This window comes from Schistocerca cancellata, chromosome 1 (genome assembly GCF_023864275.1).
Source record: "Schistocerca cancellata isolate TAMUIC-IGC-003103 chromosome 1, iqSchCanc2.1, whole genome shotgun sequence".
Taxonomy (NCBI): Eukaryota; Metazoa; Arthropoda; class Insecta; order Orthoptera; family Acrididae; genus Schistocerca; species Schistocerca cancellata.
The window spans coordinates 948,764,672-948,792,316 of record NC_064626.1 but is presented as its reverse complement, the minus strand read 5'-3'; the positions used below and the strand labels follow the sequence as shown (position 1 = coordinate 948,792,316).

The 27,645-nt window shown below is 44.3% G+C and overlaps 1 protein-coding gene and 1 pseudogene across 1 annotated transcript in view; one reads left to right on the top strand and one right to left on the bottom strand.

The window, feature by feature from the left end:
- Window positions 1-27,645, bottom strand: part of LOC126088210 (superoxide dismutase [Cu-Zn]-like) — a 339,884-nt gene that overhangs the window by 129,024 nt on the left and 183,215 nt on the right. The gene's annotated exons all lie outside the window — the stretch shown is intronic.
- LOC126104566 (5S ribosomal RNA) lies at window positions 17,570-17,687 on the top strand (annotated as a pseudogene).

Sequence of the window (27,645 nt, the reverse complement as noted above, 5' to 3'; positions counted from 1 at the left end):
AAGTTTCTCGCTGTTCTCATTTCTACTACTTCTCATTACCTTCGTCTTTCTCCGATTTACTCTCACACCATACTGTGTACTCATTAGACTGTTCATTCCGTTCAGCAGATCATTTAATTCTTCTTCACTTTCACTCAGGGTAGCAATGTCATCAGCGAATCGTATCATTGATATCCTTTCACCTTGTATTTTAATTCCACTCCTGAACCTTTCTTTTATTTCCATCATTGCTTCCTCGATGTACAGATTGAAGAGTAGGGGCGAAAGGCTACAGCCTTGTCTTACACCCTTCTTAATACGAGCACTTCGTTCTTGATCGTCCACTCTTATTATTCCCTCTTGGTTGTTGTACATATTGTATATGACCCGTCTCTCCCTATAGCTTACCCCTACTTTTTTCAGAATCTCGAACAGCTTGCACCGTGTTATATTGTCGAACGCTTTTTCCAGGTCGACAAATCCTATGAAAGTGTCTTGATTTTTCTTTAGCCTTGCTTCCATTATTAGCCGTAACGTCAGAATTGCCTCTCTCGTCCCTTTACTTTTCCTAAAGCCAAACTGATCGTCACCTAGCGCATTCTCAATTTTCTTTTCCATTCTTCTGTACATTATTCTTGTAAGCAGCTTCGATGCATGAGCTGTTAAGCTGATTGTGCGATAATTCTCGCACTTGTCAGCTCTTGCCGTCTTCGGAATTGTGTGGATGATGCTTTTCCGAAAGTCAGATGGTATATCGCCAGACTCATATATTCTACACACCAACGTGAATAGTCGTTTTGTTACCACTTCCCCCAATGATTTTAGAAATTCTGATGGAATGTTATCTATCCCTTCTGCCTTATTTGACCGTAAGTCCTCCAAAGCTCTTTTAAATTCCGATTCTAATACTGGATCCCCTATCTCTTCTAAATCGACTCCTGTTTCTTCTTCTATCACATCAGACAAATCTTCACCCTCATAGAGGCTTTCAATGTATTCTTTCCACCTATCTGTTCTCTCCTTTGCATTTAACAGTAGAATTCCCGTTGCACTCTTAATGTTACCACCGTTGCTTTTAATGTCACCAAAGGTTGTTTTGACTTTCCTGTATGCTGAGTCTGTCCTTCCGACAATCATATCTTTTTCGATGTCTTCACATTTTTCCTGCAGCCATTTCGTCTTAGCTTCCCTGCACTTCCTATTTATTTCATTCCTCAGCGACTTGTATTTCTGTATTCCTGATTTTCCCGGAACATGTTTGTACTTCCTCCTTTCATCAATCAACTGAAGTATTTCTTCTGTTACCCATGGTTTCTTCGCAGCTACCTTCTTTGTGCCTATGTTTTCCTTCCCAACTTCTGTGGGGGAGGAGATTAGTGTTTAACGTCCCGTCGACAACGAGGTCATTAGAGACGGAGTGCAAGCTCGGGTTAGGGAAGGACGGGGAAGGAAATTGGCCGTGCCCTTTGAAAGGAACCATCCCGGCATTTGCCTGAAAGGATTTAGGGAAAGCACGGAAAACCTAAATCAGGATGGCCGGAGACGGGATTGAACCGTCGTCCTCCCGAATGCGAGTCCAGTGTGCTAACCACTGCGCCACCTCGCTCGGTTCCCAACTTCTGTGATGGCCCTTTTTAGAGATGTCCATTCCTCTTCAACTGTACTGCCTACTGCGCTATTTCTTATTGCTGTATCTATAGCGTTAGAGAACTTCAAACGTATCTCGTCATTCCTTAGTACTTCGGTATCCCACTTCTTTGCGTATTGATTCTTCCTGACTAACGTCTTGAACTTCAGCCTACTCTTCATCACTACTATATTGTGATCTGAGTCTATATCTGCTCCTGGGAACGCCTTACAATCCAGTATCTGATTTCGGAATCTCTGTCTGACCATGATGTAATCTAATTGAAATCTTCCCGTATCTCCCGGCCTTTTCCAAGTATACCTCCTCCTCTTGTGATTCTTGAACAGGGTATTCGCTATTACTAGCTGAAACTTGTTACAGAACTCAATTAGTCTTGCTCCTCTTTCATTCCTTGTCCCAAGCCCGTATTCTCCTGTAACCTTTTCTTCTACTCATTCCCCTACAACTGCATTCCAGTCGCCCACGATTATTAGATTTTCGTCCTCCTTTACATACTGCATTACCCTTTCAATATCCTCATACACTTATATTTCTTATATTTAGTCTGTGATCTAGTGTTTCTGCAGCTGTTGCACTCTTTCGTTGTACCCATACTCTAGCAATGTGTGGGCATTCTCCTCACTACTTGAAACTGTTATTGCTGCTACATTAAATTTGGATTGTAGAATTAAATTAAGATTTTTGGGGGATTTCTGGGTACTTATTGCTTTAGTTTAGAAATAGTACTCCTGAGTTTGCATATAAAAGCCTTTTTTATTAATATTGTTCTGTACAGTGGTATATTACTTGGTTATAGGTTGCTGATTGATTCGGTGTGCTTATGTTATAGTGAGGCAAAGTTCATCGCGTTTATTCAGTTCTCTCCAAGAGGGCATCTAGAAAAAGATATCTTGCTTCTTCGGCAAAGGAATAGTCGCTTTACGATTTTGTCAAGTGATGAGAACAGAGCAAAAATTATAAAAATGGATGTACGTGTGTTTGAATACATGTATGTATGTTCCACATCTCTTCCTAAACCACCAGACCGACTTAAACTGGACTTGGTACACACATCATTTACTGTCTGGAAAGAATCGCTGTAAGGGTAAGAACCATCTACCTATCAAAGAGATGGGGAATGGGGTGAGAATGCAGTGTAGCCCACGACGTGAGGATACCCGTAATTTAGTCATCCAGCATTTGTTAATGAGAGCACTTAGAGATATGCAACAAACTTAACATGTAATTTTGAGCGTTTGCGAAACATTTTTTTTCGCTGGTGACACTCACAAAGTGATGGGATGAAAAACGTTTATTTATTACTAAATTGTCGCTATTCATGCTATAAAACTGCAACGTAAAGCATGTCGTTTTGATTTACTAATACTATAATTGTAAGCACAACATATTTTGCAGACAGTAGTCACATAGACCACTGAATTTACCACGAGAATTTCATAATTGTACCGCTCTTACTTGTTAGCTCAGGAGATACTCTGTGTGATAAAAAGTATCCGGACACCCCCAAAAACATACGTTTTTCATATTAGGTGCATTGTGCTGCCACCTACTGCCAGGTACTCCATGTCAACGACCTCTGTAGTCATTAGACTTCGTGAGAGAGCAGAAGGGGCGCTCCGCGGAACTTATGGATTTCGAACGTGCTCAGGTGATTGGGTGCCACCTGTGTCATACGTCTGTACGCGAGATTTCCACACTCCTAAACATCTCTACGTCCACTGTTTCCGATGTGATAGTGAAGTGGAAACGTGAAGGGACACGTACAGCACAAAAGCGTACAGGCCGACCTCGTCTGTTGTCTGACAGAGACCGCCGACAGTTGGTCATAATGTGTAATAGGCAGTCATCTATCCGGACCATCACACAGGAATTCCAAACTGCATCAAGATCCACTGCAAGTACTATGACAGTTAGGGGGAGGTGAGAAAACTTGGATTTCATGGTCGAGCGGCTGCTCATAAGCCACATATCACGCCGGTAAATGCCAAACGATGCCTCGCTTGGTGTAAGGAGCGTAAACATTGGACGATTGAACAGTGGAAAAACGTTGCGTGGAGTGACAAATCACGGTACATAATGTGGCGATCCGATGGCCGGGTGTGGGCATGGCGAATGGCCGGTGAACATCATCTGCCTGCGTGTGTAGTGCCAGCAGTAGAATTCGGAGGCGGAAATGTTATGGTGTGGTTGTGTTTTCCTTGCACGGGGCTTGCGCCTTTGTTGTTTTGCGTGGTGATATCACAGCACAGGCTTACATTGATGTTTTAAGCACTTTCTTGCTTCCCACTGTGGAAGAGCAATTAGTGGATGGCTATTGCATCTGTCAACACGATCGAGCACCTGTTCATAATGCACGGCCTGTGGCGGAGTGGTTACACGACAATAACATCCCCGTAATGGAGTGGTCTGCACAGAATCCTGACCTGAATCGTATAGAAAATCTTTGGGATGGTTTGGAACACCGACTTCGTGTCAGACCTCACCGACCGACATCGACACCTCTCCTCAGTGCGGCACTCCGTGAAGAATGGGCTGCCATTGCCCAAGAAACGTCCCAGCACCTGATTGAACGTATGCCTCCGAGAGTGGATGCTGTCATCAAGGCTAAGGGTGGGCAGCACCATATTGAATTCCGGCATTACCGATTGAGGGCGCCACGAACTTGTAGGTCATTTTCAGTCATGTATCCAGATACTTTTGGTCACTTAGTGTATGACGTTATAAATATTCAGATGCGCGAAAAACTATCGCATCATGAAAGACATTTAAATTTATTACTTTGTTGCTACTAACAGTATTAAAACATATTTCGCAGGCAGTATCCACATATGCCGCTGAATGTACGTAGAAAAATATATTATTGTACAGCACATACTTCAGAAGGTACGTCGTCATAAACATCGAATTACGTGAAAACGAAATTACTGGGCAAAAGTCGCTGGACATACAGGTGAAGTATGTGCACAAATGCGAGTGAAATTTTTTAAATATGTGTGAAATACAACTGACATGCGCGTATCCGGTCAAAGCCATGGGTAAAAAGTTCATGCTAAACCCCTGGAAGGATTTCAGTCAACTTTGGTACACATATTAGATACATCTATGAAATAATGTTGTAGGAGTAAGTGGAGAGGCAAGGGAGGACATAGAGATGGAAAGACAGCAAAGGGCAAGGAGGAGACTGGCAAACACAGGAGGGGGAGGAGATGCAGAAGTAGGTGAGAAGGAAATGGATGTAGAAAGGGGAGAGGAGGCGATGGACAGAGAAAGGAAAGAGGAGAAGTACAGATACAGGGGAGGGAAGAGATTGCAGAGAGGTGTGGGAGGAGGAGGCGTACAGAGAGAGGGGGGGAGGATGTAGATGGAATTAGCGGAGCGAGGAGGAGGTGGATAGAGACAAAAAAGGAGGAGGGAGTGGGAGAAGCAGATAGACAGAGGAGGAAGGAGGATATAGGCAGAAGGAGAAGGGGCTGATGGACAGGGGGGGGGGAGGAGCCGATTGACAGAGAAGGGGAGGAGGAGATGAACAGAGGGTGGGGGATCGAAGAAATGGGCGGAGAGAGGGGTGGTGGACAGAGAAACGGGGAAGTAGGAGATGGAATAAATACACATCTGGGGAACGTCGAGTACTCACCTAGTAAATCACAATAAGATATTACTTATGCCCTCCAAAACTCCCTGCCATCTGCCTAGAGATGGGCAAAACTGTTCTTTTCAGAGATTGGATCAGAACTGTTCACTCCCTGAAATGAATTAGCTCTTTTTCATGACTCACCACTCATTTACAATAGAAAATAAATGGAAGGCACATTGCCCTTTAAACTTGGTTTATTCCAGTACTATACCTGTATTTTGATCTTATTTGATCCTATTTTGAAGTAACACAGATAATGAGTAAGAATTTTGTATTGTTTATTGAAATTTCCATGATATGACAAAGTTTTTGATTATTGATTTATTTTGCACTATCGTGGTTTTTTGGGTGATCGGAAAATGTTGTAACTTGAGATTTACATTAACAATATATTTGTATATGATGTATTAAAATTTCATGAACCTCATACAAATACATCACAAGCCATATATTTTTAAAGTGAACGTTTCCTTCCGAAGACGTCTAAAATCGCAAAATCCGTACCAGAATAAGAAAAAAATATATAAATTTGACTGTAAAACGAAAGTGCTGCATATAGCCTTACGCAGAATAAAACAAGGAAAATATTGGTGTATCACATTTTGCGATACATTTATCAGTTCGCTCGTAATTAAAGCATAAATTCGAGTGTCCATAATAAAAATCCTATAGTAAGGGGAGTCATCAGGAACCTAATCTAATCAGTTTAAACAAATAAAAATAAAATAAAAACAATTGATGTATACATAACATAATAATGTAATATACATAGCGGTATTACTACGAAGAACAATATCCAGTGGGGACGAAGTCCGATGCAGAGGCGCTGAGTCGAGCAGGTCGAGCCGCGAGCTGTATTACTGCGTGAGCTGAGACCGCGGAGACCAGAGTGACACCTGAGTCGCTTTGCTCAACGCTCTGGCTAGAGTCGAGACGGTGGGGTGAGCGTTGAGCGGGCGAGTTCCGAGGGTGGGGGGAGCGGTGAACTCACCCGCTCCGAGACAAATCGTCCGTTCCCTTGCGAGCAGGTTGTTGCAAGTAGTTCCTATGTTATCCGCTAGGTGGCTCTGTCCTGTTGCTCGCATCAACTGCCCAGAGGGCAGGATGTGCGACTGAAATGATCGCCGACAGAGTGCGATGCGAAGTTAAGCTGCGCCAGGCACTGCACTCGGCAGACGACGCACAGAGACGGCACGGCATATGTGAAACACAAAATCGAATGGGGCACTGCACAATGCAGGCAGCCAAGGTAGAAGCAGGGCAGAGGCCGGCGCTGGCTGTGTTGTGTGGCGTGCACTGTGCTCTGACCAGCAGAGGCGCTGCTGATATGCTCCGTCTCTCTCTCTCTCTCTCTCTCTGCCGTGGGAAACGTTTGGAGCTACCATTCCTTTTTTCTGAATCACTGATTGTTCACTCCTTTGAAAGATTCAACTCTATGAATTAGTTCATGAGCGGATCCCCCATCCCTACATCTGCCACTTCCAACCTTTCCTGCTCCACAAAGAAAAGGATAATAAGACGATTATCAGCATTACTTATGGAAGCACAATTCTGTATAGCAGCAGAAAACAGGTTTTCTTTTGCGACCTTCACTCACATAACTGCTCTTCCACAAGTAATGTTTATAATTATCTGTCTAACAGTGCTCAGAGTGCTAATCTTTATGAATAAATTGTTACGTTCGATACGTCGGGAGCTACAATAATAACCGCCTGTTTGCGCACGTGCGAATAACGCAATTTCATTCCGCGCGAGGTGACGCTGAAACAATCACAGTCGGACGCGTCGAATCAGAGGCAAACAATCGTGCGCCGGTGGCAGCGCAATGAATCATCAGTCACAGTTATTAATATACGGCCCGGCGTTTCCCGGCGCGCTCGTGATACCCGTCTGACAAAGCCATTAATTAATCGGCTATTCGTCGGATGCGAAAGGACAAAGCGGGGAGAAAACTGCGCGCGTCCCCGCTGCCGGGCGTGCGAGCCTCGGCGGGCGACTAATGGTGGCGGGATGCCGGTCGACAGCTGGGAATTAGCCGGCGCGCAGGCGATGCAAATGCCGGCAGAACAAAGGCGGCCAGCAGCGCCGCGCCGCCACGCCGGAAGGCGGACGCCTGAATTTGATCCCCCGCGCTGGGCTTATTCACCGGATATCCCGGGGCGTTCTGTGCGGTTTCCCCGCAGGAAGTCGTTCCAGACGCCGCCACTGCAGTTCCCTCGCATAATAAGGAGAACAGGTAGCGCCACGCCGCGCGTGGTCGGGCAGGCCTAATTTCCGCAGCGGGCAGGGGGCGCCCGTTCAGATATCGGCTGTCCTCGTGGTCGTGGCGAGAGTCCTCGCAAACTCGAGAGACCCACTTCGAAAATAAAAACGTGCCGCTGTTTCTATCCTGAACAGCGACATGAAAAAAGTATTTGTGCTTTTTAAAAGAACTGATATGGAGACATAGGCGTCCTCAAGAGAAGGGCAAGAGATGTCTCATATAAGTCTGTCTGTAAACTCAAGAGCGAGTAGCGCTTTTGGTGGGGGAAGTGGCCATTCCCGGAAGAACCCTGCCACCGGCCTACAGGGGCACCCAAAATCAGTTGCCCCTTACCTGTTGTTGTGTACATAGTTTCGCGTAGTCAGCGCGTACACAACTTTCCCACTAGAGCGCGCCCCGCTAAGGACAACAGCGCAGGCGCAGCGCTCGTCCGTCTCCGCACTACGAGATAGCGCTGCCTTAGAGACGGACCAAATTCTGCTTCCGCCGATCCGCGTATTAATATGTAACGCAGCCAATGAGATTGCTGCTAACGTAGAACCTTTTCTCCTCGCGGATCACACTCGCGCAGTGATACCTGAACGCGCGAGGTAGTATAACGAGTGTACAGGCCTCCGATTAGTCAGTCTGCACTTGTCTTCACCAGTCTGCATTAGTCTGTACCAGTCTATAGTCAAGTTTCAGTCTGCGCCTAATAAGATTACCATATTCCTGTAGTACATAGCCATGAAGATAAATGAATAGACACTTTGTCAAGTATCAGAGATATGTGAGAATAAGGATTAACGTACCAATACCAAGGGAACTTCAGATTGTCAATTGTAAATAGCATCCAGAACCTAGTTAAGTAATTTTATGCTTTTTATTATTTTAATAAATGTGTGTGAAAATTAATCAAGTTCTGTTTAAAGTTGGTCACCGTCAATTTGCTACTCTAAGCGTGCAAGTGGCATTTCTATCGTCTGACCTAACGGCAGAAGATAAACACGCCACGATAAGACCCCGAGACATATTGCTGACACTCGCCTACTTCGTTAGAGCGACAAGTCAAATAATCTGATGGTGTGTGTACGGAAGGTCTTGCAGTACGCACACCACACCTGTCTAGCGGCGTAGATCGGCGTGCTGTCAGTGTCAGTCAGTTAACTTTGTACACTCACTGATACACTTCGGTATCCAGAAGTGATGGATAATCGCCCAGCATTGCAAGAAAGTGTGCAGAATACGAAGAAGAGGAGGTATTTGCGGAGTAACGAGCGTTCAATCGTCTGTAATGTCATTACAACGTGTGTTAAAGAGGCGACACAAAAAGAACTGTTGGCTGATACTACCAGTCCAAATCAAGTGGCTGCAAATTTATGCAAGGGTTAGCCTCGCCACAATAGGACGCATAAGTAAGGAACGCGAAAATAAGCTGCGTCGTCTACTATAATCGTCACGAAAGAAAACTAATAATTTTGGAAGAAACCCATCATTATAGACAGTTTCACAATCACGTAAAACCTTTTATGCTTGTGGAACAACAGCATTTAAATGTATTGTGTCGCTAAATCTCTATCTCGGTTACTACTCACCTGTTTCTAAGACATATTGCTTAAAACATGTGAGCATTATCTGCTCTAAACACTGCTGAAATTTCCATCGAAACATGTACACCGATTCTGGACACCTAAGTAAGAGGTTTGACATACGAGCTGCGTTCACACATTAATTTTTATTTTTTGTTAAGAACTTTGTCAATCTACATCAATGTTGTCCTCTTCAAAATATTCCCCATTACATACTATACACTTATGCGAGTGCTTTTTCCAATTCCCGAAACACTTTCAAATGGTTCAAACGGTTCTGAGCACTATGGGACTTAACATCGGTGGTCATCAGTCCCCTAGAACTTAGAACTACTTAAACCTAACTAACCTAAGGACATCACACACATCCATGCCCGAGGCAGGATTCGAACCTGCGACCGTAGCAGTCCCGCGGTTCCGGACTGAGCGCCTGAACCGCTAGACCACCGCGGCCGGCTCCCGAAACACTTTAGGAACTGTTTCCTCGGGATGGTTTATAGGTCTCTTAACTGTGCATTTTTAATCTCATGCACGCTTGTAAAATCGCTGCCCTTTAAGGCCTACTTTGAAATGTTTATACCACTTGTATGCCCTTGGTTTACTCATAACAGACTCACCAAAAGTAATATTTAACATTTCTAAAATTTTCATGCACTTTATTCCATTCTTATAAAAAATTTAATACAGGTTCTATAATGTGTTTTTTTACAGAACAAATAATCGTTGATGCTACCAAAACACATGTAACCTTTTTGACAGCTGACAAAAGAGTAAATACCAAATATGCATAACATTGTACACATACTTTCCAGACATGTTTACGAAGACAATGACAAAAAGTAGTGCAAATCGAACTAATACAACAAACAAAATTATAAATTCCTGGTACTTTTTAAAGAATCTTCGTGTTCTACGAACTGTTAAGTTATGCAGCCTTTTAGTAGGAACACAAAGAAAGAACAATCCTTAAATTCTACAGATTGCTTGCATTGTATGGGGTTCATTTTACGAATAGCAATAGACGACCATACATTCACATAAACAGGCATTCGGTTCTATTTTTTTAGTAGAGTAATGACTTCCGTTCTTATTTTAATATTATTTACTTTATAATGTTGTGTTTCGGAAGAAGCTATCGTCTTTTATATTCCTTATAGTCTTAACGCATTTGTCTAAAAATAAACGCAACCTGGACGTATCTGTACACGGCGTCGCCACAGATTTAAAGCGCGCGCCGCGGCAGGGCCGGTACTACGTTGTGAAACAGCCTGTAGAAGCGACGCGTGACGTAGCTGGGTAGGCAGAGTGGGAACTCGCTCGCTCGCTCGCTCGCTCGCTCTTCAGTTTACCGACAGACTATAGCCGACAGCTATAATAATGCGCAATAAAAGTCATTTTTGTTTCTAGTGTTGTAGGTACGAACATCATTATTCTTCTCAAACTGTAATGGATTATTTATGAGGAATTTCATTGACGAATAAATATACTGTGAAAGTGCAGTTAAATGCCTAACTCCTTCAAGAGGTACCTACAAGATGACTGCGGGTGTACACATTATACTCGTATTATTCTCACTGCTCGTTCATGTGCACTCAGTACTTGGTTTTCTTGTGATGATCCCTGACATTATTGAATATAAATATGCACAATATATTATGAAGTTACGCGAATAGCAGAAGTAGCTAACGTAGTTGTCTGAGGAGCACAGTAATATGCTTCTTCCAGGTCAAGGTATCGTAAATAAGTACACCCACAAATCTGTATCAGTTTACCACTGCACGCTAGCTTGCGAGACAGGTACATGCGCCAGATCCGTTGGTCGCGTACACCGGCTACGCTGAATGTGATTTTTAGGTTGTGTTCCACTCTCGTCTGCTGATGACGCATGTGATTTCCATCACATGACTGAGCCGAAGGCAAGGAAATCTGTCCACATAGGTGAAAATCTGACAAACTATGAAACGCTGTTGACCCCTTTATGACGGGGTAAGCGCTAGGAAACAGAGAAAATGAGAATTGTTTTGCATCCTTCGTCTGGAAGGCATAAAATACTTTTATGATACATTGTAAAGGCAAAAACGGTGTTGATTAATCTTAAGAACACATACGAAAGAATGTACGAATTGGAACTGTAATTGAAAGTTCATATCTCGTGATAGAATTTTGGGTGTATATTGAACCCATGGTCTAGGTGGGTTCAAATGGCTCTGAGCACTATGGGACTTAACATCAGAGGTCATCAGTCCCCTAGAACTTAGAAACTACGTAAACTTAACTAACCGAAGGACATCACACACATCCATCCTCGAAGCAGGGTTCGAACCTGCGACCGTAGCGGTCGCGCGGTTCCTGACTGAAGCACCTAGAACCGCTCGGCTGTTACGTCCGGCCATGGTCTAGGGATAGAGTCTTCGAGCAGTAATCAAAACGTCCCGGGTTCGATCCCAGCCACTGCTTAAATTTTGAATAAAAAATTGTCATCATTAGCAGCCGAAAAATTCCGGCATAAAACGTCTCTCATTCTGCCAAAGGTCTTGTCAAAGAGGGCGGAGGAGCGGACCCAGGTTCAGAGAAGTCTCTAGCCGTTGAGGTGGGAAACTGTCCTCATGATGACAAAAACATGGAATAACCAACGAAGGGATAACATTCTACTAGTCGGACCATGGAATGTCGGAAGCTTCAACATAGTGGGGAAGTTAGAAAATCTGAGAAGAGAAATGCAAAGGCTCTATCTAGATATCCTAGGGGCACAGTGAAATGGAACAGAAAGAAAATAAGGATTTCTGGTCAGACGAATATAGGTAATAACAACAGTAGCAGAAATTGACGTAACGAGAGTACGAGTAGTTCCGAATAGGAAAGCAGAGCAGAACGTAAGCCACTGTGAACAGTTCAGTGATAGGTCTGTTCTCATCAGAGTCGACAACAAACCACTGCCGACAACAGTAGTTTAGGTATATGAGCCGACGCTGCAAGCAGAAGATGGAGAGAAAGGGGAAGTATATGAGGAAAATGAACTGGTAATTTAGTACGTAAAGGAAGACGAAAATCTAATAATAAAGGGGCAGTGGAGCGCGGTTGCAGGGGAAAATAGAAGAAAGGTTACGGAAGATTATGGACTTGACAATAGGAATGGCACAAATGAAAGATTGCAACAGATTTAGATAGTAATAACGAATATTCTTTTCAACAATCACAAGAGGAGGATGTACACTCAGACAAAACCTGGAGACCCGGGAAGGTTCCAGCTGGATTGCATAGTGGTCACACAGAGATTCCGAAATCACCTATTGGATTGTAAGACGCAACCATGAACAGATATAGACTTAGATCACAATTTAGTAATGATGAAGAATAGACTGAAGTTTGAGAAAATCGTCCAGAATAATTAATGTAGGAAGTTGGATACTGAAGTACTCACGAATAACGGTTTCTAAGTATGCGGATACTGCGATAAGGAATACCATAGTAGGCAGTTCGATGCTGAACTGTTAAGCATAGAAGAAGTCTTAGATAGCAGGAGAAATACTTGAATTGGTCAACGAAAGTAAATATTTATAAATATGTTCAGGGAAAGACAGAAACACAGAAACACAAAGCACTTAGGAATGATGGATGTATGGATGGGTTGACGGGGTTAAAGAGACCACAACGCTATCGGTCCCGTAATACTTTATATGTCAAACCAGGAATTGGCCTCAGAGAGAAAAGACACGAAAGACAGATCCCAATGGGATCGACTGCATCCGATAAACAAGAAAACCAAGAGATAGAAGCAAGGAGAAGCGAGAGAAGGGTAAAAGGGTGAAGTTGGGAAAGATGCCCCACCCAAAAAGCAGCTGGAAGCCCCCAAGACATATTGTGAGACCGGAGAAACACTCTCTACATCCGGCCAGTGCTTCCACTCTCTCCATTACCAGAAAAACTAACTACACAGACAAGATAAACTTCCGGGAAAGAGAACTATGACGAAGAGTTTGTCAGCCAACGACAGATGTAAAAGAGTAAGAAGATTTAAAAAAGTGGGAATGGAGGAGCCAGGCTGGATCACCGAGAAAGGGCAGCCACGGGTCCCTTGAGTCGTAGGAGGCGACAGGGAACACCTTCCAATACCGAAAGCGGCCAACGAGGCTAATATGCCCTACGTCACAGAGATGAGTAGAAACCACTTTCACAGCAAAAACGTACAACCAAAGCAGACGCTTTGGCTTCGTCCGCTAGCACCAGAGGTAGCGTGTCAGTAAGGTTAAGGTTTTGCCATACTATGGCCAAATTACGGCATTACAGTAGGATGTGGGCCACTGTGAGACGGGCACCACGCCGGTAGTGGGGTGTATCCTCACGCCAGAGGAAGTGGCACTGCCTCAGCAAAATGCGGCCTCCGCGAAGGCGACAGATGAAAGCAGATTCCCTGCGAGAAGCACGAAGGGAAGACTGCCACATGATCGTGGTCTTCTTTATGGTTCGCAGTTTATTCGGAGAAACCAGGGCACACCAATCCGCATTCCAAGACTCCAAACATAGTCGGCGTACAGTCGACGGAAGGCCCTGCTCTGACTACCCCATCTTCAAATCGGCATTCTGGTAGCTATCTTGGCTAACCGATCAGCATATTGTTTCCCTGGGATCCCAACGTGACCATGGGTCCATACAAAGACGACGATTTTCTCTGCCTCGTGATGACTGGGTGTTGTGTGATGTCCTTAGGTTAGTTAGGTTTAAGTAGTTCTAAGTTCTAGGGGACTGATGACCATAGATGTTAAGTCCCATAGTGCTCAGAGCCATTTGAACAAAGACGACTGACCATTCAGCGTGGTCGAGGTCATACATGAGATCCTGAATAGTCACAACTCTCTTAGGAATGAAATCAATAGGAAGTTCAGAGCAGCCTGCAGGAAAAAAGTGATGAAATCTAATAAAATAATAATCGTCAGAAGAACTGACTTAGCATACAGAAAAACGAAAACAACATTCGGTGAAATTAAAAGCACGGATGGTGATAGCAAGAGTGCATTGGGAATTCCACTGTTACATGCACAATAGAGAGAGGGGGGGGGGGGGGGGGGAGAAAAGAGTAGACTGAAGATATCTATGATGGGAAGGACTTCTCTGATGACATGATAGAAGAAGAAACTGGAGTCCATGTGGAAGACATAGAGGATCCAGTATTAATCACAATTTAAAAGAGATTTGGAAGATTTGTGATCAAATAACGATAGGCAACACTCCAGCGGAATCGTTGTATGCAGTCTCACTCCCCGCCTGTTTTCCTTCAGTTTCCAAAGCTCAAAACAATTTTACATCAGCGTTGTCGGTCAACGTTTCATTTTTGTATTCTTTGAAAATTTTCAGACTTTCAGTCCGTCTCCATAACGGCTGGAGACCATGTGGTTTTCCGCACGGTTAAATCAGCAGATTCTGAGCGTGATGAAACTTGATTCTATTAATGCCTGCCAAGATGAGGCACAAGCAGAGGGGCCATTATGCAGGTCATGGATTCTATTCTGCCGCGAAAGCGTTCATCACAAAAAATCTAGTTCGTCCAATTTATACCTTCCCAGAATGAATCATAAGTTATCACTCACTCAGTAAAATGTTTTCAACATTCATAGGCGTCCTGTTACACAATTTCCCCATCTGATCAAGGGAAGTAATCCAGCACTATCGGAGGTCAAAACTCCAACTTTCTACAATTAAGATTAACAAAGATTCGAATAGTCTTCCTGTCCTTACTGTATCAGTGACGTATACCAGTGTCCTATCGTATTTACAATCACTTTCGTTATGGGCATACTATTAAGATTACAAAGCAGTGGTATATATTCCTGGAAGATATAAAGAGGATAAATACAGTGTGTGTTTGTCAATTCACCTGGTTCACGAGACAAAATACATACTGAGATCATAAAGTAATCTCACAATTTATAGTTTGAAATATCACAAACTTATTTCTTATAGAGCTGAACAACAAAAAGTATTCTGTTGGTATTTTCTGTGATCTTTCCAAGGAGCTTACTGGGCACATCATAAAATTCCATAAAGGTAGAAAGACTGCGTAGGTTCTCAAGGCGTAATATTTCTTGGCAGTCTCCTCGGGTTTTCTGTACGATTCCAAAATCAACTTGACTGAATATTTAGGCCATCCACGTGTTCGCCACACCGCTGCTGATGCTGCTACTGAGTCCCTCTTAAAACTGATGCTAATGCTGCAAATCGTCGCCCTACATTCGTCTCCCTACCGTACACGGAGCATGCACCACCGATCACAATTACTGCCCCCCAAGATCAAAACTGTGTGGAATTAAAGGTCTTCCCCTGCATGGATGGGCTGATATCTTAACAACGGAAAACAAACAGTCGCGTTAACAAGTGATACAATAGCAATAAGTTACGATAATGCAGTGTCTGTCTTTGTAAGAGGTAGGATGCAGTGTTGCTTCAGACATGCATGCGCGTCCGAAGGAACAGACATTGCGGCGACTACAGCCGTTAAGAAATACAGGAAAATGTATTCACAGGACAACTTCCAACTGTAGTGACAAGTGAGATATCCGCGCTTGAGTCCTGGTCGAGCACACATTTTCAGTGTCGTTATTCCGTTCAACAGTTGGAGGTTGTCTCTAACCGCAACTGCAAAGACATTTCCTGTATAAGCAACTGATTCAATTAATGGTTCAGAATGAACTTTTATATTCTGGTGCAAAAGTTTATAACGTGTTGACAGTGGACGCCAGGCACGAAACTAAAAATCCCCAAATACTTAAATACAAAATTAAAGAAGGCAACATTAGCCATTCCTTCTCAGTGTATTTGAATATTTAGAGCTGCCTAACTCTAATATTAATATCAGATACACTGACGGAAAAGCAGCTCCAGTATGAGGATGCAAATCAGGTTTGCTTTAAACACACGCTGTAACGGTCGTGAGCGTTAGTTACCTTTGAGATTGCACGTTGTGAGTTGATGTTAATCAAGAGCGCCATTAAGGATACAAAGACGCCATTACAATTGTCAACACCTCACCGAGTTTGGAGGAGGTCGTCTGACTGGGCTACGAGAGGCTGGATGTTCCTTCTGCGATATTGCAGAAAGACTTGGTAGGAATACAGCCACTGCCCATGCTTGCTGGTAGCGGTGGTCATGAGAATGTACGATCGCAAGAAGACCGGGTTCCTGACGGCCACGTCGCGCTACCGGGAAGGATCGTGATCGGCGTATTGTCCTGGCGCATCGTACTGCGTCTGCAGCAGCAATTGTAGCAACAGTTGTCACTACACTGACTCAACGAACTGTTACCAATTGTTACCACAAGGACAGTTCCGAGGCACACATTCTGTAGCGTGCATTCCACTGAATTTCCGATTTCAATGGTGTCAAGCGAGAGCTCGTTGGAGGGCAGGGTGGAGGTCTGCAGTGTGTTATGATGAAAACTGGTTCTACTTCGGTGCCAGTGATGGCCGTTAGAAGGAGGCGAGTTGAGGGCACGCAGCTAACCTGTCTGGAGTTATGGTCTGAGGTGCGATTCCGTATGACCGCAGGAGAACTCTCGTGGTTATCCCACGTACCCTAATTGCCAATTTGTACGTCAGTCGGGTATATCGACCTGTTATGCCGCCATTCATGAGCAGCATTAAAGGTGGTTTCCAACAGGATAACGCTCGCCCATATACAGCTATTGTGACCCAATATGTTCTACAGAGTGTCGACATGTTGCCTTGGTCTTATCGATCACCAGATCTGTCTCCAGTTGAGCACATATGGGACATCATCGGACGACACCTGTACAACATAATGCTTGCACGTTCGCATTCTTACGTTCAACATTCTGGCGGTTACCTGTTGTCAATGTACCAGAGTTTCACATTTGCAATAGCTTATCTCGCCCCTACATTAACCTGTGATCTCGCCATGTTAATCACTTAAATGTGTTACGTAGACAAAAGTATTCCAGACATTTCAATACTCTACATTAATTATTATTTTGTGATCTGATTTTTTCCGGCGGTGTATATCGTGATTATGCCAGTATACAGGCTATAAACGATAACTATTTACTACGTGCCACAGTGGTATTCTGGAAAGTCGACACGAACTGTTTGATACAGAACACGTGCAGTCTATGAAACCGGGAAACAGCCTCAGAATGCTCTACAAAAGCGACCCAAGCTACAATGTATGCTCGCCGTGACAGTTTTTCAGCATTCTTAGTCGGCTATTTCGTTAAAATGATTAAGCTAAAGTTTCGCGTGAGACTAATGAATGATAAAAACTTCTGTAAACGTTATACAAAAAACTAATTACCCTTAAAATTCGATCTAAACTTAAGCCTTACAAGCAGAGTAGCTGCAGAGCAAAAGGCCAGACAGACGTAACTAATCAATTGTGAAATTTATGTTACAGTATTTTGAGGTAAAATTGACACAAACTTCAGTTTTACACTTTGGAAGTGCGAAAAAGAGAGGTTCTTAATACTCGAGGGCAACGGTCTTACCGCAGGGGATGCACCGGTTCCCGTCAGATCACCGAAGTTAAGCGCTGTCGGGCGTGGCCGGCAATTGGATGGGTGACCATCCGGGCCGCCATGCGCTGTTGCCATTTTTCGGGGTGCAATCAGCCTCGTGATGCCAACTGAGGAGCTACTCGACCGAATAGTAGCGGCTCCAGTCAAAGAAAACCATCATAACGATTGGGAGAGCAGTTTGCTGACCACACGCCCCTCCTATCTGCATCCTCAGTGAGGATGACACGGCGGTCTGATGGTCCCGATGGGCCACTTGTGGCCTGAAGACGGAGTGCTTTTAATACTCAAGGACGATTTTAGCCATAATTTCGTGTAGCGCACATATGCTGTAGATTAGGTGGCTATTGTGCCCCAATTTGAGACAGTTACCCGGCTTGATAAACCGGTGATCTATATCAGTCTGTTCACCTCGACTTCATCTGCACCACTGTGGTTCGTTGTAAATACTTATCGTTTACACTCCGTACAGGCAGCTAACGATTGTTTATATAAATTAAAAATGATGGGAGCCGGCCGCGATGACCGAGCGGTTCTAGGCGCTACAGTCTGGAACCACGCGTCTGCTACGGTCGCAGGTTCGAAGTTCTAAGTCTAGGGGACCGATAAGCTTAGATGTTAAGTCCCATAGTGCTTAGAGCCATTTTAACCATTTTTTGAAAAATGATGTGTTTAAAGTATTAGATAACAACAGCAGCCGAGTAGTATAGAAGGAGCAGAAGTGGTTTTTTTGAAGATATCTGTTTTTCTCGTAGCATACATATCTACACTGCTCTGCAAAACTTAAGGACGAGCTAGATAAAATAACATATTAACATGTTAAGTACTTGGTGGAGCACTTGCCAGAAGTTTCCCAAGCGTCTACCTAAAGTTGGACGTCGTATGGCGTGAGATCAGCGTGACTTGGCCGTCAAATGGGGCTGGTCCGCTACACGAGGCAGGTGAAGCAACGGGGAAAGACATTGTGTGTCAGTGAGCTAGCAGTTACTGTGCACTGCAGTGGTGTTCTTGATTGCAACATGGTCCGCAGACAACACCTGGATGACTTCACGCGGGGAAGAACCACCTGGAAACTGGATGAAGGATGAGGTGTCACGAGTGTAGCCCAGGGGTTCGGTGTCAAAAAATTGTTCAAATGGCTCTGAGCACTATGGGTCTTAATTTCTGAGGTCATCAGCCCCCTAGAACTTAGAACTACTTAAACCTAACTAACCTAATGACATCACACACATCCATGCTCGAGGCAGGATTCGAACCTGCGACCGTAGCGGTCGCACGGTTCCAGACTGTAGCGCCTACAACTGCTCGAACATCCCGGCCGGCGGTTCGGTGTCGCTTACAGCATTGTTCCAACTGCAGAAGGAGCGTTCCATATCATAGGCACTGTCCGAAGGAAAGGAGGTGGTCGACCACGGTCAACTAAAGCAGCAGGTGGTCGCTACATTGTGCAGCAGGCAAAAAACGACCCAAGTCAAACAGCGGCTGCAATTGCAGCCACATCTAACGGGACTGCCACACAAGCAATCGCGTCGGATTCAGTGTAATTATTGTCTGAATAAAAGAGTCATTTACATCTGTCTCACTGCGTACTTGATGATGGTGGTCTCTTTACCAGATGACCAGTACGTTGTATTCCGTTGACACCTGCAAATCATCGGCCTCGTTTGCGATGGTGCCAAGGGCGTAGGAGCTGGACCAACGATGAGTGACATCGCGTGCTCTTCTCAGATGAAATTAGAGTACATAGTGACTCTCGACGTACCCTCTTACGGCGCTAGGTGGGAGCGTGTAATGCACCGAGGAACATTTTGGTATTCCAGATGTCGTGGTGTAGGGGGGCATAAGGTTGCATGGGCGTAGTGACTTCCAGATCTTTGAACATGATACACTCACCAGTACACTTTATTGTGATACTGTATTCCTTCCCCATTTGCGTTCCACACGCTATTAAGAATAACGTCACGCCGTTTGTAATGTCCAGGGTAGCATCATGAATTGCGTCGGATTCAGTGTAATTATTGTCTGAATAAAAGAGTCATTTACGTCTGTCTCACTGCGTACTTCTTCCAGTTACCCTCGGTACCATATCGTAGCAGTTCTTCCTATGTATGGCCCAAGTTTCATCGAGCTACGTTACTTGGCAATGACATAACGTGCGACAGGTTCTTTAGTCCTAAAGTTTTGCACACCAGTGTATAAAGTGATCTATAACTAAGTACCAAAATTGTAACCTTGAGTAGACTTTTGCTAGTCGTAATTACTTGTTAGTATACTTTATAGAGGTAATCAGCATGGTTGCTGTGCCTGTTAATGTATCCTGTGGCTTGTTCCCCATCCCTGAGATGCTATCTCGTGATGCGTCTAACAAAACACGATGTGTGGATAAATGATTGAATTAAAAATCAACGATATTGACTGCTAATGACACAGAACAGAATGTTTTTTCGTTCCTCCAGCTTTTTATAATGAAGTTTAACAAAGATCTTTGCAAACATAGTTGCTACGTCCACCAATAATTCAGTAGGACGCATTGGGAACTGCTTGAACTTGGAAAACGTTGACTATCGTTGTCGAAGCAAAACATAAAGAACGATCAATTCAGTTCCTGTTCAAAAAATCAAACAACTAGCCAATAATCCAGGGAATGAGCTGAAACGCGCAAAAAGAGAATAAACGCAGCGGACATTGCATAAAAATTATGCGCAGTGGAATTATGTTTATTGGGCCAATTTAGGGCACGAATAATACATGAATTCCTCCGCTCGATTGCGGTTTCAGCCACTGCGAACTGCTGAATATTCACTGATCCGGCAGCTGAATAAATACCATTCAGTTTTAATGACAGAATTATTCGGGCACATGCGGCCTGTCAGCGAGAGATTATGACCTGACTTTTACGTTCTGTCTGTTAATTACAGAGGCGCTTAGCGTTTAATAAACCGTATAGTTTCCAGTTGCCTCGCGTCCGCTAACAGCGCCGTAGACAGTGTTAGAAATTACAAAAATGTTAAAAATTGACGTTTTTTGAACGGTTCCGTCCAGTAGCGGGGGAAAAATACTGATGTGACAACATTAGTTTGCATGCAGTTTAGTGTCGAGAGGTTGCGAGGGAATCAAATCTTCTATGGCATTCAACCGCAGCAAAATGCTTCATACATTACGAAAGGTCCACAGAGTAATACTGCCGGCCTCAGCGAGGTGGCATCTGCAGACTGCAGTATGCTTGACGACGCCTTGTCACTGGTGATGGCATCTCTGGCTTCCAGACCACAGCCACACGGGGTAGGATTTTCACAACGAGACAGCCTGGCCCGTTTCAGTCACGAAAATGTGTCTCACGACCCACTCAGCTTCTCTTTACTTTTATAGTTATTTCTGTGACATTCGCAGTAGCTGTATCTCCGTCTGACAGGAATATCTTCAAATGCAATAAAATGTGATCAGCTACTGCGAGAACTGAATTTTGATTCCGTATCCAAATGTATGTTTCGTTCCCTTTACTGCTTGCCTCCGTACTGCTCTCGTATGGTTCCTTCTTTGAAGACCGCACAACTGTTCCACAACGACTGACATGGTTTTGATGTGCAACGATCATGTGATACACTGCTCGGTCTTCCCATTCACGACACCCGGAACACCGCTGACAGTGCAGCTTCAGAAAGACTTTTACGCGGTTGCGATTGGTTAGCAAAAGACGTACCTGCTGTTTATCGAACGAATTATGTTACGCGATTTAAGATATTTTGATACAACAGCCAGTCTGTTCTAAGAGACGTTTCCAGATATGACAGTTACATGGTATGTGCTATAGGAAAATGATGTGAAACGTCAGTTCACGCTGTACTAAATGAACATTTGGATAACGTCGACAATCCATTGGAAGGCCGCAAAATTAAAAAATTGTTGCCTACGGCCGTTAATCAGAGCTCTGTGTGAAGACCGGTAGTATAACGTTATGTAATATAAAGCTTCGAAATAGGCGAAAGTACCTGACGTTTTTGATTTCGTTACCGCTCGTCCATGAGAACGTCGGATCTGTCAGTATTTCCGAGGACAGTGGCTCTGTGCTGAAAACACTGGGCTCGTATTCGCGAGGACGGCGGTTTTATCATCAGGACATAGGTTTTCCGTGGTTTCCCTAAGTCGCTTTCGAAAATGCTGGAATGGCTTCTCTGAAAAGGACGCAGTAGATTTTTCTCCCAAAACCGAATTTTTTGCTCCGTCTGTAATGACCTCGTCGTCGACGAAACGCTAAACTCCAAACTTTCTTACTTCTAGAATCACCGATTCGAAACTATTTGTGGAACGACAATCTGGTGTTTGGAGAAAATGGCTGACACTGAATGGATCCAAAAAACTCTTAAATTCATTCACAAAGTAGGTCGTTTATGAAACAGTGTTACGAGAAGACGTTTTTCAATGTATGTAATCAGGAATCTTAGCTAATAGATCCGGAAATTTATTCAATTAACGAATGCACAAAAAAAGAGAGTATAATGGAAAGTGTACATCGAAAACACACCATAAAGAAGACTAAGAAAACAAGTAAGCTACAAACCGCATGTAAAACGAGATCCATCTACATCTACATTTATACTCCGCAAGCCACCCAACGGTGTGTGGCGGAGGGCACTTTACGTGCCACTGTCATTACCTCCCTTTCCTGTTCCAGTCGCGTATGGTTCGCGGGAAGAACGACTGCCGGAAAGCCTCCGTGCGCGCTCGAATCTCTCTAATTTTACATTCGTGATCTCCTCGGGAGGTATAAGTAGGGGGAAGCAATATATTCGATACCTCATCCAGAAATGCACCCTCTCGAAGCCTGGACAGCAAGCTACACCGCGATGCAGAGCGCCTCTCTTGCAGAGTCTGCCACTTGAGTTTGCTAAACATCTCTGTAACGCTATCACGGTTACCAAATAACCCTGTGACGAAACGCTCCGCTCTTCTTTGGATCTTCTCTATCTTCTCTATCAACCCGACCTGATACGGATCCCACACTGATGAGCAATACTCAAGTATAGGTCGAACGAGTGTTTTGTAAGCCTCCTCCTTTGTTGATGGACTACATTTTCTAAGAACTCTCCCAATGAATCTCAACCTGGCTCCCGCCTTACCAACAATTAATTTTATACGATCATTCCACTTCAAACCGTTCCGTACGCATACTCCCAGATGTTTTACAGAAGTAACTGCTACCAGTGTTTGCTCCGCTATCATATAATCATACAATAAAGGATCCTTCTTTCTATGTATTCGCAATACATAGAAAGATAAAGGAAGAAATGGCTCGACTGAGATTGGAGTAGGTGAGAGGCCTAATCATTTAAATGAAGAAGAAGAAGAAGAAGAAGAAAGGAAGAGTAACACATTGGATTAAGAGGATAGACATAGCAAACCAAATTTAGAAATAAATTAGCAGCCCGCCACAGCTTCACACTATCAACAGACTTGTTTGGCATAGCGGTAAATTACACTTCTGGTCAAAAGTTTTCGATCACCTATCGCAATTATGATTTTGTGGTTAAAAAAAGAATGTCGTTTTGAATCTACACCTACACTTACACCCGTACTCCGCAAGCCGCCTTACGGTGCGTGGCGGAGGGTACACTGTACACTAATAGTCATTTCCTTTCCTGTTCCACTCGCAAACAGAGTGAGAGAAAAACGACTACCTACATGCCTCCGTATGTGTCCTAAGTAAGCGTATCTTATGTTCGTGGTCCTTATGCGAAATTTTTGTTGGCGGCAGTAGAATCGTTCTGCAATCAGCTTCAGATTCTGGTTCTTTAAATTTTCTCAATGGTGTTCCCGAGAAGAACGTCGCCTTCCCTCTAGGGATTCCCATTTGAGTTTCTGTAGCATCTCCGTAATACCTGTGTGTTGTTCGAAACTGCCGGTAACAAGGCTAGCAGTCCGCCTCTCAATTGCTTCGATACCTTCCATTAATCCAATGTGGTGCGAATCCCAAACACTCAAGACGTCCTCTAGAATAGGTCTTACCAGTGTCCTATATGTGGTTTCCCATCACACCTCCGTTCCGATAATAAAACAAGTACAAACATGTAAAGACTAAGCACCTATGTTACACAGGTGCTTAGTCTTTTACTACTTGTCCGAATGCAGGGGCTCTGACGACTACTCATTACAACAACGACGTGCCTTTACCTAAGACGCTTTCTTTCGAAAAGGTTCATTCCTTCAGCCGTCTGTGTAGAGATCAGTTCCCTTTATTTTACAGTACATTGTATGAATTCAGCATTGTACCTGTGTACCTGATTAGGTTCATACCATATTACCTCCTCATGTGGAGGAAGCAGAAGACTGGAATTGAAAAAAGGTGCTGTAATTGTAGCTCTGCCTCAGAAAGGCTATTCCAAATCGACAGTAACACCAAGAGTTAGCGAATCCCAGTCTACAATGGAGTACACTGATGAGTCAAAACATCATGGCCACCTGCTTAATAGCTTGTTTGTTCTTCTTTGGAATGAAGTACATCGTTGATTTTGCGTATCAGGGATCCAACAGTTCGTTGGTAGGTTTGTGGTGGTATGTGGTATTAGATGTCTACACACAGGTCATGTAAGTCGCGTAAATAACGATCCGCTAATTTACGCACGTGGCGATTGCCCCCGGTATCGACCCAGATGGGTTCCATAGGATTTACATCAGGCGAATTTGGTCGCTGAGACATCAACGTGAGTCCACTATAATGCTCCTCAAAGCACTGTAGCACAGTTCTGGCTCCATGACACGGACAGTTATACCGCTGAAAGACAACGTCGCCGTCGAGGAAGACATCAAGCATGAAGGGATGCAGATGGTCCACAACTGTGAGCGTGTCTTCGATTACAGCCACAGATCCCATGCAAGCGCAGGAGATTGTCTGTCACAGCATAATACTGTTGCCGCCAGCCTGAGTCCGTGGCGCGCTGCACGTTTCGAGCCATCTTTCACCTTGATGACGGCGTTCATGGAGACGACCATCAGCCTAGCGTAGCAAAATGCGATTCACACGAAGAGCCTACACGTTACCAATGATCGACGACCGAATGTCGAAAATCTCGTGCCCACTGCAATCGTAACTGACGATGCCGCTGGGTCAACACGTGAACACGTGTGGGTGTGCCCCGAGACACTTGCGCGTGTACCAGAATTGTGCTCTTTCGGCAGAGATGCCGCAGATCACTGTTCTACCTTACAGAGGAGACAAGCTTCCGAACCCCACTTTCCGTGAAGAGTCGTGGACGTCCAACCATTTAGCGCCAAGTGGTAGTTTCTCTGGCCTTATCCCTCTCTCCGTAGATGCTCACGACAGTAGCACGTGAACATTCGACAAGCTTCACCGTTTTCGAGATACTCGTCGTAGGCTCTGCATAATAATAGTCCGCCGTTTGTCAAAGTCGTTTATTTCAATGGATTTCACCATTTGCAGCCCACATCTTCGCTAGGGTGATCCCCCGTCCGTGTCTGCTCCGCTCACATACTTTTATTACCGCGTCATGCGCCCGCAACGCCACCAGGCGGCATCTAAAGCCCGCGGTGGGCAGTGGTCATGTTTTGGCTTATTAGTGTATACCTTGCAGCGGTTCAAGCAAACTGGGGCCAATGCAAGTGTTTCGCGATCTGGAAAACCCCGGGTAACGTCACACAGGGAAGATCAATTCATAAGTATACATCAGAGGACTCGCACTGCACCTGAAATCCGAGGAAGTGAACAGTATGCGAGCAGCTCCAAACTCCGTCTCATCAGAGCAACGCTGTCTTCCTGAATAAGGTGTCAAGGGGTGCATAGCGGCCATAAAATCATTATAACGCAAACAAAATAAGATTGAAAGGTTTCAGCGGGCACAGCAACATAAAAACTGGATCGTGCAGCAATAGTCCAAGAAGTTATTCAAGGGGGAATTTAAGTTCGTTGTGTTTGGAAGCCATCGTCGAATGTTTGCTCGCCGGTTTCGAGGAGAACGTATGAAGAGTCAGTGTGTGACGCATCGGCGAAACATGGTGGAAGGTCGGTCTTGGCGTGGGGATGTTTTGCGGGTGATGAAGTCGGTGGCCTAGTGAGAAATAACGGAATATTAAAGAAAGAATACTGATCAACACTGCAGTTCCATCCAGCAAGAGACTTACTAGTCGCGTCTTTATTGTGCTGCAGGACAATGACCCCACATATGCTTCTAAGTTGTGCAGAGGGTATGTCAGTAGAATAGAGGGCTGTGGGGAACTGAAGAATATGATTTGGCAAAGTCAGTCACCTGACTTAAATCTCACTGAACTCTTGTGGTATGAACTTGACAATGAAGCAAGAAAACAGAGGTCATCTAATGTTGAAGATCAATGAAATAATTTTTAGACGTGTTGGACTGCAATATCTCCAGAATGCTAAGAGAGTGTGCAGCTGTTCGGAGGACAACGGGTGTGTACTTTGAAGAGGCTGAAATGTAAACCATGTTGTCCTGTACTTAATGACAGACGAAGAGGAAATATTTATTTTGTTGGTCTATTTCGTTTGTACATTGGAATAAAGTATATAGCTATTATCATGGGTGATGGAAAACTTTTAACCAGTAGTGTCTATACACAAACCTTCTTCGTCAAACAGTCTGTCTATTAGTGGAAACCATACCAAAATCGCTATAGTAGCTCCCGAGATTAGTTTTTCCGTACACGTAGAAGAAAGCGACGGGTAACTTCATCACATGTGTGGTTAAAGGCAGTCTATGTATAGCTTATGGTCAGTCTTTGCTGCTCTCTGGAGTTGTGGGACCTCCTCTGTTGCTGACAATCTCGTGGCTCCCATCATTGCCACGAGACGCCACTCCTCATGCTAATTAAATACAGAACAGTCGACAATGCATAGTTTACCTACTCCTCATTATTATAAGTATAAATTATACACACAAACCTACCTCGAGAATATGCTTGTTAATAAGACCATATCAAAATCCCTACAGTATTTGCTGAGATTAGCCTTCACATAAAGACGTAAAAAACGCGGCAGTGGGCTTTAGTAATACACTGAGGTGACAAAAGTGATGGGCCGGCGATATGAACATATACAGACGACGGTAGTATCGCGTACACAAGGTGTAAAATGGGCAGTGCATTGGCCGAGCTGTCGTTTCTACTCAGGTGATTCATGTAAATAGGTTTCCGACATGAATGTGGCCACACGATGGGAATTAACAGATTCTGAACGCAGAACGGTAGTTGGAACTAGGCACATAGGACACTTCATTTCGGAATTCTTTAGAGAATTCAATATTACGAGATCCACAGCGTCAAGAGCGTGCCGAGAATACAAAATTTCAGTCATTACCTCTCACCATGGGCAAAGCAGTTGCCGACGGACTTCACTTAACGAGCGACAGCACCGGCAGTTAGGTATAGTTGTCAGTGCTAACAGAGAAGCAACACGGCATGAAATAACCGCAGAAATCAATGTGGTATGTACGACGAACGTATCCGGTAGGTAAGTGCGGGGAAATTTGGCATTAATCGGCTATGTCAGCAGACGACCGACGCGAGTGCCTTTGCTAACAGCACGCGCCTGCAGCGCCTCTCCTGTGCTCAGGACCATATCGGTTGGACGCTAGATGAGTCGAAAACCGTGGCTTGCTCACATGACAGCTATTTCAGTTGATAAGAATTGATTGTAAGGTTCGAGGATGGCGCAGACCCCACGAAACCATGGACCCAGGTTGTCAACAACGCACTATGCAAGGTGGTGGTGACTCGACAATTGAGTGGGCCGTGTTACATGGAATGGACTTGGTCCTCTGGGCCAATTGAACCGATCATTGACTGGAAATGGTTATGTCCAGATATGTGGAGACCCTTTTCAACTATTTGTGAATTTCGTGTTCCCAAATAACGATGCGCCATGTCACTGGGCCACAATAGTTCGCGATTGGTTTGAAAAACATTGTAGACAATTCGAGCAAATGATTTGGCCACCCAGATCGCCCGATGTGAATCGTACCGAACAATTATAGTACTTAATCGAGAGGTCAGCTCGTGCTCAGAATCATA